The sequence below is a fragment of the Carassius gibelio genome, chromosome A20 (assembly GCF_023724105.1).
Source record: "Carassius gibelio isolate Cgi1373 ecotype wild population from Czech Republic chromosome A20, carGib1.2-hapl.c, whole genome shotgun sequence".
NCBI lineage: Eukaryota > Metazoa > Chordata > Actinopteri > Cypriniformes > Cyprinidae > Carassius > Carassius gibelio.
The window spans coordinates 5,445,643-5,458,373 of NC_068390.1; the positions used below are offsets into that span (position 1 = coordinate 5,445,643).

The following is a 12,731-nucleotide window of genomic DNA, read 5'->3' on the forward strand; positions in this document are numbered from 1 at the left end:
TATATACATACATATATATACATATATATATATATATATATATATATATATATATATATATATATATATATATATATATATATATATATATATATATAAATATTATTTTTTATTATTTTTTTATTTATTTTTTTTTGCACTAAAGTCTTGAAAATCACATAACATTCAAAACAGTTGCTATAATTAATCATATAAATATGATTATATGATCATATAATAAGTAATTAATTATACGTTTTTTTAGTTTAGTTTTTTAAAAAGAAACACAGAATTCACTTTACCTGCTTGTTGGGAGTTTGGCAGCGTATGTTGTTCAAACAAAACAATTTCGTGAAGAAATCTCCGAACGTAAAACGCGTCTCCTTTCCTTCAGAGCGAATGATTGACAGGTGAGTATCCGCTGTTTGATTTCCGCGCCACGGAAGAGGCGAAACAGCGCCGGGAAATCTACGTGTGGCCACAAATATATCGCATCCGTAGTGTTAAGCACTACCATAGAGAATGAATAGGAAAAGTAAAGAGAAGTTAAGCTTAACTATTTTCGGCTCCCGCGCGAAAGGTCCCCAGTTCGAAACTGGGTGGGAACACTGAATCTCTTTTCACAATCGTTTAGGTGAGTTTCTGTTGAGGAGGAACTCAATTCTACCAAGGCTTTGGGGCCAAGAGGCATGAACACAGTCACTAAAGGTATAGTTGATGCAGAAATGAAAGAGCAGTCATTGTTTGACCTAAACCTATCCCACAACTGTGACATTCCAAGCCTGTCTGGCTTTCTTCTGAGGAACACGAAAAAAGAGATTTGCCTGAGTGGCCCTCTGTTGAGCAGCAGCTCTGCATCACGAAGGCCCGTCTTTACACAGGTGTAGAGATAATTATTAAGCCACACTAGGCAGTGGTAATACCCACGCAGACAGTACTCTGTACTTTTGACCTGGTAGTTTAGATGAACAGATGGCCGGTGCACTCAAAGACCCAATATTTCGTACAACATATAAATATACATATATTAAATGAAAGTGGGGAAAAAAGCAAAGAAGAAATGGCCACAGAGGATTCCCGCAAACAACTGGAGAAATTCCCGGTTTGCTGCTAAAAATAGAAGGTATTTGCGAACTGAAGAGCGCAACGCAATTTGTAATTTGATTCGCGCTCCAAGATGCATGAGATGAAAAGATCGGACACCTTTGCCACAGGTTTCCGTAGTGTAGAGGTTATCACGTTCGCCTTACACGCGAAAGGTTCCCAGTTTGAAACTGGGCGGGAACACTGGATCTCTTTTTCAAAATTGTTCAGGTGGGTTTCTGTTCAGGAGGAACTCAACGCTTCCAAGGCTTTGCGGCCAATAGGCATTAATACAGTCACTAAAGGTAAAGTTGATGCAGAAATGAAAGAGCAGTCATTGTTTGACCTAAACCTAACCCACAACTGTGACATTCCAAGCCTGTGTGGCTTTCTTCTGAGAAACACCAAAGACGAGATTTTAGGAAACTCTGCGTAGACTGCCACGCCGAATGAACTCTGTCCTCTTGTGTAAGGGTCTTATTCCACCTAGGCCATCACGTAAGGCAGGGTCTCAAGGGGTGTCTAAAAGGGGGTACGTGGCAGGCCCTCCTTAGACCCCTGCGCGCCGGCCCTGTCTGTCCCAATGATCACCTGTGTCACCACAAACAGCCCATCAGTCCCTCTCACCGCCTATGTGACCACTAATTGCGCTTCTGTCCACTGGTAATACAAAAACTGTGACCGCAAGCTGTCTATGTGTCCCCCTTATCCCCTACGTGCCCACAAGTAGCCTTTATATCCCCTTGACGAACTTTAAAACACATCCATCTGGAGTGTTATTTTCTGATAAAATGATGCAAGCCGTAGCAGTTTCTAACACATGGCTAACCTTCTTGAAATTCAACACAATGGTCAACGAATCTGCAATAAACCTGTTCAGGTGGCTCCTCGCTTACTCCCGAAGCACCCAGAGGTGTTAAACCCTCAGAATTCCACTGACCACAAACAGTCTGTATTTTTTACAATGGGATAGATTGTACGTGGCAAGTCCATGTCTCAGCTTTCTGAAGAGATATCAAGCTAAAACCTGATTTCCCATGCTAGTCTGGACACGTGCTACCCCTGTGGTGAGTTTCAATAAGATTGGAGAAACTTGAAATCTCGGCTCAAAAAAACTAAAAGTTTCAAGAAGATTGGAGAAACTCGAAAATTTGACCAACAAAAATCACCAAGAGAAATTTTCGAGTTTCTCCTGAGTTCTTGGAACTTTTGGTTTCTTAGTTTGAGACTAGCACAGGAAGGCAGATTTCGGCTTGATATCAAGCTGCAAGTGTTTAATTCCGAGGTAAGTTAAGGGTAGCGTTTCAGGAAACTCTGCATAGACTAACAGGCCGAATGAACTCTGTCCTCTTGTGCGTGGGAATTACGCCGATTGTCTATTTGCTTTCGGGCACATCACACTATAAATATTCGCCCAAAAGGCACTCTAGCGCTAGACTGTGGAGTTTCTGTAGTGTAGTGGTCATCACGTTCGCCTAACACGTGAAAGGTCCTCGGTTCGAAACCGAGCAGAAACAGCTGTCCCCTTTTGAAGAAATGTATGAACCCCTTTGAGCCGGCAGTTGGCTTCAGAAGGTTTAGCCTTTATGCGCATTTTGCTGAGCCTGCACACAATGATTTCGGACTTGCTTAGGAAGTGGGTTTCCGTAGTGTAGTGGTTATCACGTTCGCCTCACACGCGAAAGGTCCCCAGTTCGAAACTGGGCGGGAACACTGAATCTCTTTTCACAATCGTTTAGGTGGGTTTCTGTTGAGGAGGAACTCAATTCTAGCAAGGCTTTGCGGCCAAGAGGCATGAACACAGTCACTAAAGGTATAGTTGATGCAGAAATGAAAGAGCAGTCATTGTTTGACCTAAACCTATCCCACAACTGTGACATTCCAAGCCTGTCTGGCTTTCTTCTGAGGAACACGAAAAAAGAGATTTGCCAGAGTGGCCCTCTGTTGAGCAGCAGCTCTGCATCACGAAGGCCCGTCTTTACACAGGTGTAGAGATAATTGTTAAGCCACACTAGGCAGCGGTAATACCCACGCAGACAGTACTCTGTACTTTTGACCTGGTAGTTTAGATGAACAGATGGCCAGTGCACTCAAAGACCCAATATTTCGTACAACATATAAATATACATATATTAAATGAAAGTGGGGAAAAAAGCAAAGAAGAAATGGCCACAGAGGATTCCCGCAAACAACTGGAGAAATTCCCGGTTTGCTGCTAAAAATAGAAGGTATTTGCGAACTGAAGAGCGCAACGCAATTTGTAATTTGATTCGCGCTCCAAGATGGATGAGATGAAAAGATCTGACACCTTCGCCACAGGTCCCGTAGTCTAGAGGTTATCACGTTCGCCTTACACGCGAAAGGTCCCCAGTTCGAAACTGGGCGGGAACACTGGATCTCTTTTTCAAAATTGTTCAGGTGGGTTTCTGTTCTGGAGGAACTCAACGCTTCCAAGGCTTTGCGGCCAATAGGCATTAATACAGTCACTAAAGGTAAAGTTGATGCAGAAATGAAAGAGCAGTCATTGTTTGACCTAAACCTAACCCACAACTGTGACATTCCAAGCCTGTGTGGCTTTCTTCTGAGAAACACCAAAGACGAGATTTTAGGAAACTCTGCGTAGACTGCCACGCCGAATGAACTCTGTCCTCTTGTGTAAGGGTCTTATTCCACCTAGGCCATCACGTAAGGCAGGGTCTCAAGGGGTGTCTAAAAGGGGGTACATGGCAGGCCCTCCTTAGACCCCTGCGCCCCGGCCCTGTCTGTCCCAATGATCACCTGTGTCACCACAAACAGCCCATCAGTCCCTCTCACCGCCTATGTGACCACTAATTGCGCTTCTGTCCACTGGTAATACAAAAACTGTGACCGCAAGCTGTCTATGTGTCCCCCTTATCCCCTACGTGCCCACAAGTAGCCTTTTTATCCCCTTGACGAACTTTAAAACACATCCATCTGGAGTGTTATTTTCTGATAAAATGATGCAAGCCGTAGCAGTTTCTAACACATGGCTAACCTTCTTGAAATTCAACACAATGGTCAACGAATCTGCCAATAAACCTGTTCAGGTGGCTCCTCACTTACTCCCGAAGCACCCAGAGGTGTTAAACCCTCAGAATTCCACTGACCACAAACAGTCTGTATTTTTTTACAATGGGATAGATTGTACGTGGCAAGTCCATGTCTCAGCTTTCTGAAGAGATATCAAGCTAAAACCTGATTTCCCATGCTAGTCTGGACACGTGCTACCCCTGTGGTGAGTTTCAATAAGATTGGAGAAACTTGAAATCTCGGCTCAAAAAAACTAAAAGTTTCAAGAAGATTGGAGAAACTCGAAAATTTGACCAACAAAAATCACCAAGAGAAATTTTCGAGTTTCTCCTGAGTTCTTGGAACTTTTGGTTTCTTAGTTTGAGACTAGCACAGGAAGGCAGATTTCGGCTTGATATCAAGCTGCAAGTGTTTAATTCCGAGGTAAGTTAAGGGTAGCGTTTCAGGAAACTCTGCATAGACTGCCAGGCCGAATGAACTCTGTCCTCTTGTGCGTGGGAATTACGCCGATTGTCTATTTGCTTTCGGGCACATCACACTATAAATATTCGCCCAAAAGGCACTCTAGCGCTAGACTGTGGAGTTTCTGTAGTGTAGTGGTCATCACGTTCGCCTAACACGCGAAAGGTCCTCGGTTCGAAACCGAGCAGAAACAGCTGTCCCCTTTTGAAGAAATGTATGAACCCCTTTGAGCCGGCAGTTGGCTTCAGAAGGTTTAGCCTTTATGCGCATTTTGCTGAGCCTGCACACAATGATTTCGGACTTGCTTAGGAAGTGGGTTTCCGTAGTGTAGTGGTTATCACGTTCGCCTCACACGCGAAAGGTCCCCAGTTCGAAACTGGGCGGGAACACTGAATCTCTTTTCACAATCGTTTAGGTGGGTTTCTGTTGAGGAGGAACTCAATTCTAGCAAGGCTTTGCGGCCAAGAGGCATGAACACAGTCACTAAAGGTATAGTTGATGCAGAAATGAAAGAGCAGTCATTGTTTGACCTAAACCTATCCCACAACTGTGACATTCCAAGCCTGTCCGGCTTTCTTCTGAGGAACACGAAAAAAGAGATTTGCCTGAGTGGCCCTCTGTTGAGCAGCAGCTCTGCATCACGAAGGCCCGTCTTTACACAGGTGTAGAGATAATTGTTAAGCCACACTAGGCAGCGGTAATACCCACGCAGACAGTACTCTGTACTTTTGACCTGGTAGTTTAGATGAACAGATGGCCGGTGCACTCAAAGACCCAATATTTCGTACAACATATAAATATACATATATTAAATGAAAGTGGGGAAAAAAGCAAAGAAGAAATGGCCACAGAGGATTCCCGCAAACAACTGGAGAAATTCCCGGTTTGCTGCTAAAAATAGAAGGTATTTGCGAACTGAAGAGCGCAACGCAATTTGTAATTTGATTCGCGCTCCAAGATGCATGAGATGAAAAGATCTGACACCTTCGCCACAGGTTTCCGTAGTGTAGAGGTTATCACGTTCGCCTTACACGCGAAAGGTCCCCAGTTCGAAACTGGGCGGGAACACTGGATCTCTTTTTCAAAATTGTTCAGGTGGGTTTCTGTTCAGGAGGAACTCAACGCTTCCAAGGCTTTGCGGCCAATAGGCATTAATACAGTCACTAAAGGTAAAGTTGATGCAGAAAGGAAAGAGCAGTCATTGTTTGACCTAAACCTAACCCACAACTGTGACATTCCAAGCCTGTGTGGCTTTCTTCTGAGAAACACCAAAGACGAGATTTTAGGAAACTCTGCGTAGACTGCCACGCCGAATGAACTCTGTCCTCTTGTGTAAGGGTCTTATTCCACCTAGGCCATCACGTAAGGCAGGGTCTCAAGGGGAGTCTAAAAGGGGGTACATGGCAGGCCCTCCTTAGACCACTGCGCGCCGGCCCTGTCTGTCCCAATGATCACCTGTGTCACCACAAACAGCCCATCAGTCCCTCTCACCGCCTATGTGACCACTAATTGCGCTTCTGTCCACTGGGAATACAAAAACTGTGACCGCAAGCTGTCTATGTGTCCCCCTTATCCCCTACGTGCCCACAAGTAGCCTTTTTATCCCCTTGACGAACTTTAAAACACATCCATCTGGAGTGTTATTTTCTGATAAAATGATGCAAGCCGTAGCAGTTTCTAACACATGGCTAACCTTCTTGAAATTCAACACAATGGTCAACGAATCTGCCAATAAACCTGTTCAGGTGGCTCCTCGCTTACTCCCGAAGCACCCAGAGGTGTTAAACCCTCAGAATTCCACTGACCACAAACAGTCTGTATTTTTTTACAATGGGATAGATTGTACGTGGCAAGTCCATGTTTCAGCTTTCTGAAGAGATATCAAGCTAAAACCTGATTTCCCATGCTAGTCTGGACACGTGCTACCCCTGTGGTGAGTTTCAATAAGATTGGAGAAACTTGAAATCTCGGCTCAAAAAAACTAAAAGTTTCAAGAAGATTGGAGAAACTCGAAAATTTGACCAACAAAAATCACCAAGAGAAATTTTCGAGTTTCTCCTGAGTTCTTGGAACTTTTGGTTTCTTAGTTTGAGACTAGCACAGGAAGGCAGGTTTCGGCTTGATATCAAGCTGCAAGTGTTTAATTCCGAGGTAAGTTAAGGGTAGCGTTTCAGGAAACTCTGCATAGACTGCCAGGCCGAATGAACTCTGTCCTCTTGTGCGTGGGAATTACGCCGATTGTCTATTTGCTTTCGGGCACATCACACTATAAATATTCGCGCAAAAGGCACTCTAGCGCTAGACTGTGGAGTTTCTGTAGTGTAGTGGTCATCACGTTCGCCTAACACGCGAAAGGTCCTCGGTTCGAAACCGAGCAGAAACAGCTGTCCCCTTTTGAAGAAATGTATGAACCCCTTTGAGCCGGCAGTTGGCTTCAGAAGGTTTAGCCTTTATGCGCATTTTGCTGAGCCTGCACACAATGATTTCGGACTTGCTTAGGAAGTGGGTTTCCGTAGCGTAGTGGTTATCACGTTCGCCTCACACGCGAAAGGTCCCCAGTTCGAAACTGGGCGGGAACACTGGATCTCTTTTTCAAAATTGTTCAGGTGGGTTTCTGTTCAGGAGGAACTCAACGCTTCCAAGGCTTTGCGGCCAATAGGCATTAATACAGTCACTAAAGGTAAAGTTGATGCAGAAATGAAAGAGCAGTCATTGTTTGACCTAAACCTAACCCACAACTGTGACATTCCAAGCCTGTGTGGCTTTCTTCTGAGAAACACCAAAGACGAGATTTTAGGAAACTCCGCGTAGACTGCCACGCCGAATGAACTCTGTCCTCTTGTGTAAGGGTCTTATTCCACCTAGGCCATCACGTAAGGCAGGTTCTCAAGGGGTGTCTAAAAGGGGGTACGTGGCAGGCCCTCCTTAGACCCCTGCGCGCCGGCCCTGTCTGTCCCAATGATCACCTGTGTCACCACAAACAGCCCATCAGTCCCTCTCACCGCCTATGTGACCACTAATTGCGCTTCTGTCCACTGGTAATACAAAAACTGTGACCGCAAGCTGTCTATGTGTCCCCCTTATCCCCTACGTGCCCACAAGTAGCCTTTTTATCCCCTTGACGAACTTTAAAACACATCCATCTGGAGTGTTATTTTCTGATAAAATGATGCAAGCCGTAGCAGTTTCTAACACATGGCTAACCTTCTTGAAATTCAACACAATGGTCAACGAATCTGCCAATAAACCTGTTCAGGTGGCTCCTCGCTTACTCCCGAAGCACCCAGAGGTGTTAAACCCTCAGAATTCCACTGACCACAAACAGTCTGTATTTTTTTACAATGGGATAGATTGTACGTGGCAAGTCCATGTCTCAGCTTTCTGAAGAGATATCAAGCTAAAACCTGATTTCCCATGCTAGTCTGGACACGTGCTACCCCTGTGGTGAGTTTCAATAAGATTGGAGAAACTTGAAATCTCGGCTCAAAAAAACTAAAAGTTTCAAGAAGATTGGAGAAACTCGAAAATTTGACCAACAAAAATCACCAAGAGAAATTTTCGAGTTTCTCCTGAGTTCTTGGAACTTTTGGTTTCTTAGTTTGAGACTAGCACAGGAAGGCAGATTTCGGCTTGATATCAAGCTGCAAGTGTTTAATTCCGAGGTAAGTTAAGGGTAGCGTTTCAGGAAACTCTGCATAGACTGCCAGGCCGAATGAACTCTGTCCTCTTGTGCGTGGGAATTACGCCGATTGTCTATTTGCTTTCGGGCACATCACACTATAAATATTCGCCCAAAAGGCACTCTAGCGCTAGACTGTGGAGTTTCTGTAGTGTAGTGGTCATCACGTTCGCCTAACACGCGAAAGGTCCTCGGTTCGAAACCGAGCAGAAACAGCTGTCCCCTTTTGAAGAAATGTATGAACCCCTTTGAGCCGGCAGTTGGCTTCAGAAGGTTTAGCCTTTATGCGCATTTTGCTGAGCCTGCACACAATGATTTCGGACTTGCTTAGGAAGTGGGTTTCCGTAGTGTAGTGGTTATCACGTTCGCCTCACACGCGAAAGGTCCCCAGTTCGAAACTGGGCGGGAACACTGAATCTCTTTTCACAATCGTTTAGGTGGGTTTCTGTTGAGGAGGAACTCAATTCTAGCAAGGCTTTGCGGCCAAGAGGCATGAACACAGTCACTAAAGGTATAGTTGATGCAGAAATGAAAGAGCAGTCATTGTTTGACCTAAACCTATCCCACAACTGTGACATTCCAAGCCTGTCTGGCTTTCTTCTGAGGAACACGAAAAAAGAGATTTGCCTGAGTGGCCCTCTGTTGAGCAGCAGCTCTGCATCACGAAGGCCCGTCTTTACACAGGTGTAGAGATAATTGTTAAGCCACACTAGGCAGCGGTAATACCCACGCAGACAGTACTCTGTACTTTTGACCTGGTAGTTTAGATGAACAGATGGCCGGTGCACTCAAAGACCCAATATTTCGTACAACATATAAATATATATATATTAAATGAAAGTGGGGAAAAAAGCAAAGAAGAAATGGCCACAGAGGATTCCCGCAAACAACTGGAGAAATTCCCGGTTTGCTGCTAAAAATAGAAGGTATTTGCGAACTGAAGAGCGCAACGCAATTTGTAATTTGATTCGCGCTCCGAGATGCATGAGATGAAAAGATCTGACACCTTCGCCACAGGTTTCCGTAGTGTAGAGGTTATCACGTTCGCCTTATACGCGAAAGGTCCCCAGTTCGAAACTGGGCGGGAACACTGGATCTCTTTTTCAAAATTGTTCAGGTGGGTTTCTGTTCAGGAGGAACTCAACGCTTCCAAGGCTTTGCGGCCAATAGGCATTAATACAGTCACTAAAGGTAAAGTTGATGCAGAAATGAAAGAGCAGTCATTGTTTGACCTAAACCTAACCCACAACTGTGACATTCCAAGCCTGTGTGGCTTTCTTCTGAGAAACACCAAAGACGAGATTTTAGGAAACTCTGCGTAGACTGCCACGCCGAATGAACTCTGTCCTCTTGTGTAAGGGTCTTATTCCACCTAGGCCATCACGTAAGGCAGGGTCTCAAGGGGTGTCTAAAAGGGGGTACGTGGCAGGCCCTCCTTAGACCCCTGCGCGCCGGCCCTGTCTGTCCCAATGATCACCTGTGTCACCACAAACAGCCCATCAGTCCCTCTCACCGCCTATGTGACCACTAATTGCGCTTCTGTCCACTGGTAATACAAAAACTGTGACCGCAAGCTGTCTATGTGTCCCGCTGATCCCCTACGTGCCCACAAGTAGCCTTTTTATCCCCTTGACGAACTTTAAAACACATCCATCTGGAGTGTTATTTTCTGATAAAATGATGCAAGCCGTAGCAGTTACTAACACATGGCTAACCTTCTTGAAATTCAACACAATGGTCAACGAATCTGCCAATAAACCTGTTCAGGTGGCTCCTCGCTTACTCCCGAAGCACCCAGAGGTGTTAAACCCTCAGAATTCCACTGACCACAAACAGTCTGTATTTTTTACAATGGGATAGATTGTACGTGGCAAGTCCATGTCTCAGCTTTCTGAAGAGATATCAAGCTAAAACCTGATTTCCCATGCTAGTCTGGACACGTGCTACCCCTGTGGTGAGTTTCAATAAGATTGGAGAAACTTGAAATCTCGGCTCAAAAAAACTAAAAGTTTCAAGAAGATTGGAGAAACTCGAAAATTTGACCAACAAAAATCACCAAGAGAAATTTTCGAGTTTCTCCTGAGTTCTTGGAACTTTTGGTTTGTTAGTTTGAGACTAGCACAGGAAGGCAGGTTTCGGCTTGATATCAAGCTGCAAGTGTTTAATTCCGAGGTAAGTTAAGGGTAGCGTTTCAGGAAATTCTGCATAGACTGCCAGGCCGAATGAACTCTGTCCTCTTGTGCGTGGGAATTACACCGATTGTCTATTTGCTTTCGGGCACATCACACTATAAATATTCGCCCAAAAGGCACTCTAGCGCTAGACTGTGGAGTTTCTGTAGTGTAGTGGTCATCACGTTCGCCTAACACGCGAAAGGTCCTTGGTTCGAAACCGAGCAGAAACAGCTGTCCCCTTTTGAAGAAATGTATGAACCCCTTTGAGCCGGCAGTTGGCTTCAGAAGTTTTAGCCTTTATGCGCATTTTGCTGAGCCTGCACACAATGATTTCGGACTTGCTTAGGAGGTGGGTTTCCGTAGTGTAGTGGTTATCACGTTTGCCTCACACGCGAAAGGTCCCCAGTTCGAAACTGGGCGGGAACACTGAATCTCTTTTCACAATCGTTTAGGTGGGTTTCTGTTGAGGAGGAACTCAATTCTAGCAAGGCTTTGCGGCCAAGAGGCATGAACACAGTCACTAAAGGTATAGTTGATGCAGAAATGAAAGAGCAGTCATTGTTTGACCTACACCTATCCCACAACTGTGACATTCCAAGCCTGTCTGGCTTTCTTCTGAGGAACACGAAAAAAGAGATTTGCCTGAGTGGCCCTCTGTTGAGCAGCAGCTCTGCATCACGAAGGCCCGTCTTTACACAGGTGTAGAGATAATTGTTAAGCCACACTAGGCAGCGGTAATACCCACGCAGACAGTACTCTGTACTTTTGACCTGGTAGTTTAGATGAACAGATGGCCGGTGCACTCAAAGACCCAATATTTCGTACAACATATAAATATACATATATTAAATGAAAGTGGGGAAAAAAGCAAAGAAGAAATGGCCACAGAGGATTCCCGCAAACAACTGGAGAAATTCCCGGTTTGCTGCTAAAAATAGAAGGTATTTGCGAACTGAAGAGCGCAACGCAATTTGTAATTTGATTCGCGCTCCAAGATGCATGAGATGAAAAGATCTGACACCTTCGCCACAGGTTTCCGTAGTGTAGAGGTTATCACGTTCGCCTTACACGCGAAAGGTCCCCAGTTCGAAACTGGGCGGGAACACTGGATCTCTTTTTCAAAATTGTTCAGGTGGGTTTCTGTTCAGGAGGAACTCAACGCTTCCAAGGCTTTGCGGCCAATAGGCATTAATACAGTCACTAAAGGTAAAGTTGATGCAGAAATGAAAGAGCAGTCATTGTTTGACCTAAACCTAACCCACAACTGTGACATTCCAAGCCTGTGTGGCTTTCTTCTGAGAAACACCAAAGACGAGATTTTAGGAAACTCCGCGTAGACTGCCACGCCGAATGAACTCTGTCCTCTTGTGTAAGGGTCTTATTCCACCTAGGCCATCACGTAAGGCAGGGTCTCAAGGGGTGTCTAAAAGGGGGTACGTGGCAGGCCCTCCTTAGACCCCTGTGCGCCGGCCCTGTCTGTCCCAATGATCACCTGTGTCACCACAAACAGCCCATCAGTCCCTCTCACCGCCTATGTGACCACTAATTGCGCTTCTGTCCACTGGTAATACAAAAACTGTGACCGCAAGCTGTCTATGTGTCCCCCTTATCCCCTACGTGCCCACAAGTAGCCTTTTTATCCCCTTGACGAACTTTAAAACACATCCATCTGGAGTGTTATTTTCTGATAAAATGATGCAAGCCGTAGCAGTTTCTAACACATGGCTAACCTTCTTGAAATTCAACACAATGGTCAACGAATCTGCCAATAAACCTGTTCAGGTGGCTCCTCGCTTACTCCCGAAGCACCCAGAGGTGTTAAACCCTCAGAATTCCACTGACCACAAACAGTCTGTATTTTTTTACAATGGGATAGATTGTACGTGGCAAGTCCATGTCTCAGCTTTCTGAAGAGATATCAAGCTAAAACCTGATTTCCCATGCTAGTCTGGACACGTGCTACCCCTGTGGTGAGTTTCAATAAGATTGGAGAAACTTGAAATCTCGGCTCAAAAAAACTAAAAGTTTCAAGAAGATTGGAGAAACTCGAAAATTTGACCAACAAAAATCACCAAGAGAAATTTTCGAGTTTCTCCTGAGTTCTTGGAACTTTTGGTTTCTTAGTTTGAGACTAGCACAGGAAGGCAGATTTCGGCTTGATATCAAGCTGCAAGTGTTTAATTCCGAGGTAAGTTAAGGGTAGCGTTTCAGGAAACTCTGCATAGACTGCCAGGCCGAATGAACTCTATCCTCTTGTGCGTGGGAATTACGCCGATTGTCTATTTGCTTTCGGGCACATCACA

The 12,731-nt window shown here is 44.9% G+C and overlaps 1 long non-coding RNA gene and 14 other non-coding genes across 15 annotated transcripts in view; all 15 read left to right on the top strand.

The window, feature by feature from the left end:
• LOC127939080 (uncharacterized) overlaps positions 1-10,822 on the top strand; it is a 28,324-nt gene extending 17,502 nt beyond the window's left edge. Inside the window, exons 3-4 of the long non-coding RNA XR_008148884.1 lie at positions 6,687-7,077; positions 10,778-10,822. This is a non-coding gene — a long non-coding RNA (uncharacterized LOC127939080). The remainder of the gene's footprint in view (positions 1-6,686; positions 7,078-10,777) is intronic.
• Positions 1,194-1,266, top strand: trnav-uac (transfer RNA valine (anticodon UAC)). Its single transcript has one exon. It is a non-coding gene; the product is annotated as a tRNA-Val (tRNA).
• trnav-aac (transfer RNA valine (anticodon AAC)) lies at positions 2,507-2,579 on the top strand. Its single transcript has one exon. It is a non-coding gene; the product is annotated as a tRNA-Val (tRNA).
• On the top strand, positions 2,703-2,775 carry trnav-cac (transfer RNA valine (anticodon CAC)). The gene has a single exon. It is a non-coding gene; the product is annotated as a tRNA-Val (tRNA).
• trnav-aac (transfer RNA valine (anticodon AAC)) lies at positions 4,696-4,768 on the top strand. Its single transcript has one exon. It is a non-coding gene; the product is annotated as a tRNA-Val (tRNA).
• Positions 4,892-4,964, top strand: trnav-cac (transfer RNA valine (anticodon CAC)). Its single transcript has one exon. It is a non-coding gene; the product is annotated as a tRNA-Val (tRNA).
• Positions 5,571-5,643, top strand: trnav-uac (transfer RNA valine (anticodon UAC)). The gene has a single exon. It is a non-coding gene; the product is annotated as a tRNA-Val (tRNA).
• trnav-aac (transfer RNA valine (anticodon AAC)) lies at positions 6,886-6,958 on the top strand. The gene has a single exon. It is a non-coding gene; the product is annotated as a tRNA-Val (tRNA).
• trnav-cac (transfer RNA valine (anticodon CAC)) lies at positions 7,082-7,154 on the top strand. Its single transcript has one exon. It is a non-coding gene; the product is annotated as a tRNA-Val (tRNA).
• Positions 8,397-8,469, top strand: trnav-aac (transfer RNA valine (anticodon AAC)). The gene has a single exon. It is a non-coding gene; the product is annotated as a tRNA-Val (tRNA).
• trnav-cac (transfer RNA valine (anticodon CAC)) lies at positions 8,593-8,665 on the top strand. Its single transcript has one exon. It is a non-coding gene; the product is annotated as a tRNA-Val (tRNA).
• trnai-uau (transfer RNA isoleucine (anticodon UAU)) lies at positions 9,272-9,344 on the top strand. The gene has a single exon. It is a non-coding gene; the product is annotated as a tRNA-Ile (tRNA).
• On the top strand, positions 10,586-10,658 carry trnav-aac (transfer RNA valine (anticodon AAC)). Its single transcript has one exon. It is a non-coding gene; the product is annotated as a tRNA-Val (tRNA).
• trnav-cac (transfer RNA valine (anticodon CAC)) lies at positions 10,782-10,854 on the top strand. Its single transcript has one exon. It is a non-coding gene; the product is annotated as a tRNA-Val (tRNA).
• Positions 10,855-11,460: 606 nt separating this feature from the next.
• trnav-uac (transfer RNA valine (anticodon UAC)) lies at positions 11,461-11,533 on the top strand. Its single transcript has one exon. It is a non-coding gene; the product is annotated as a tRNA-Val (tRNA).
• Positions 11,534-12,731: the final 1,198 nt, after the last annotated feature.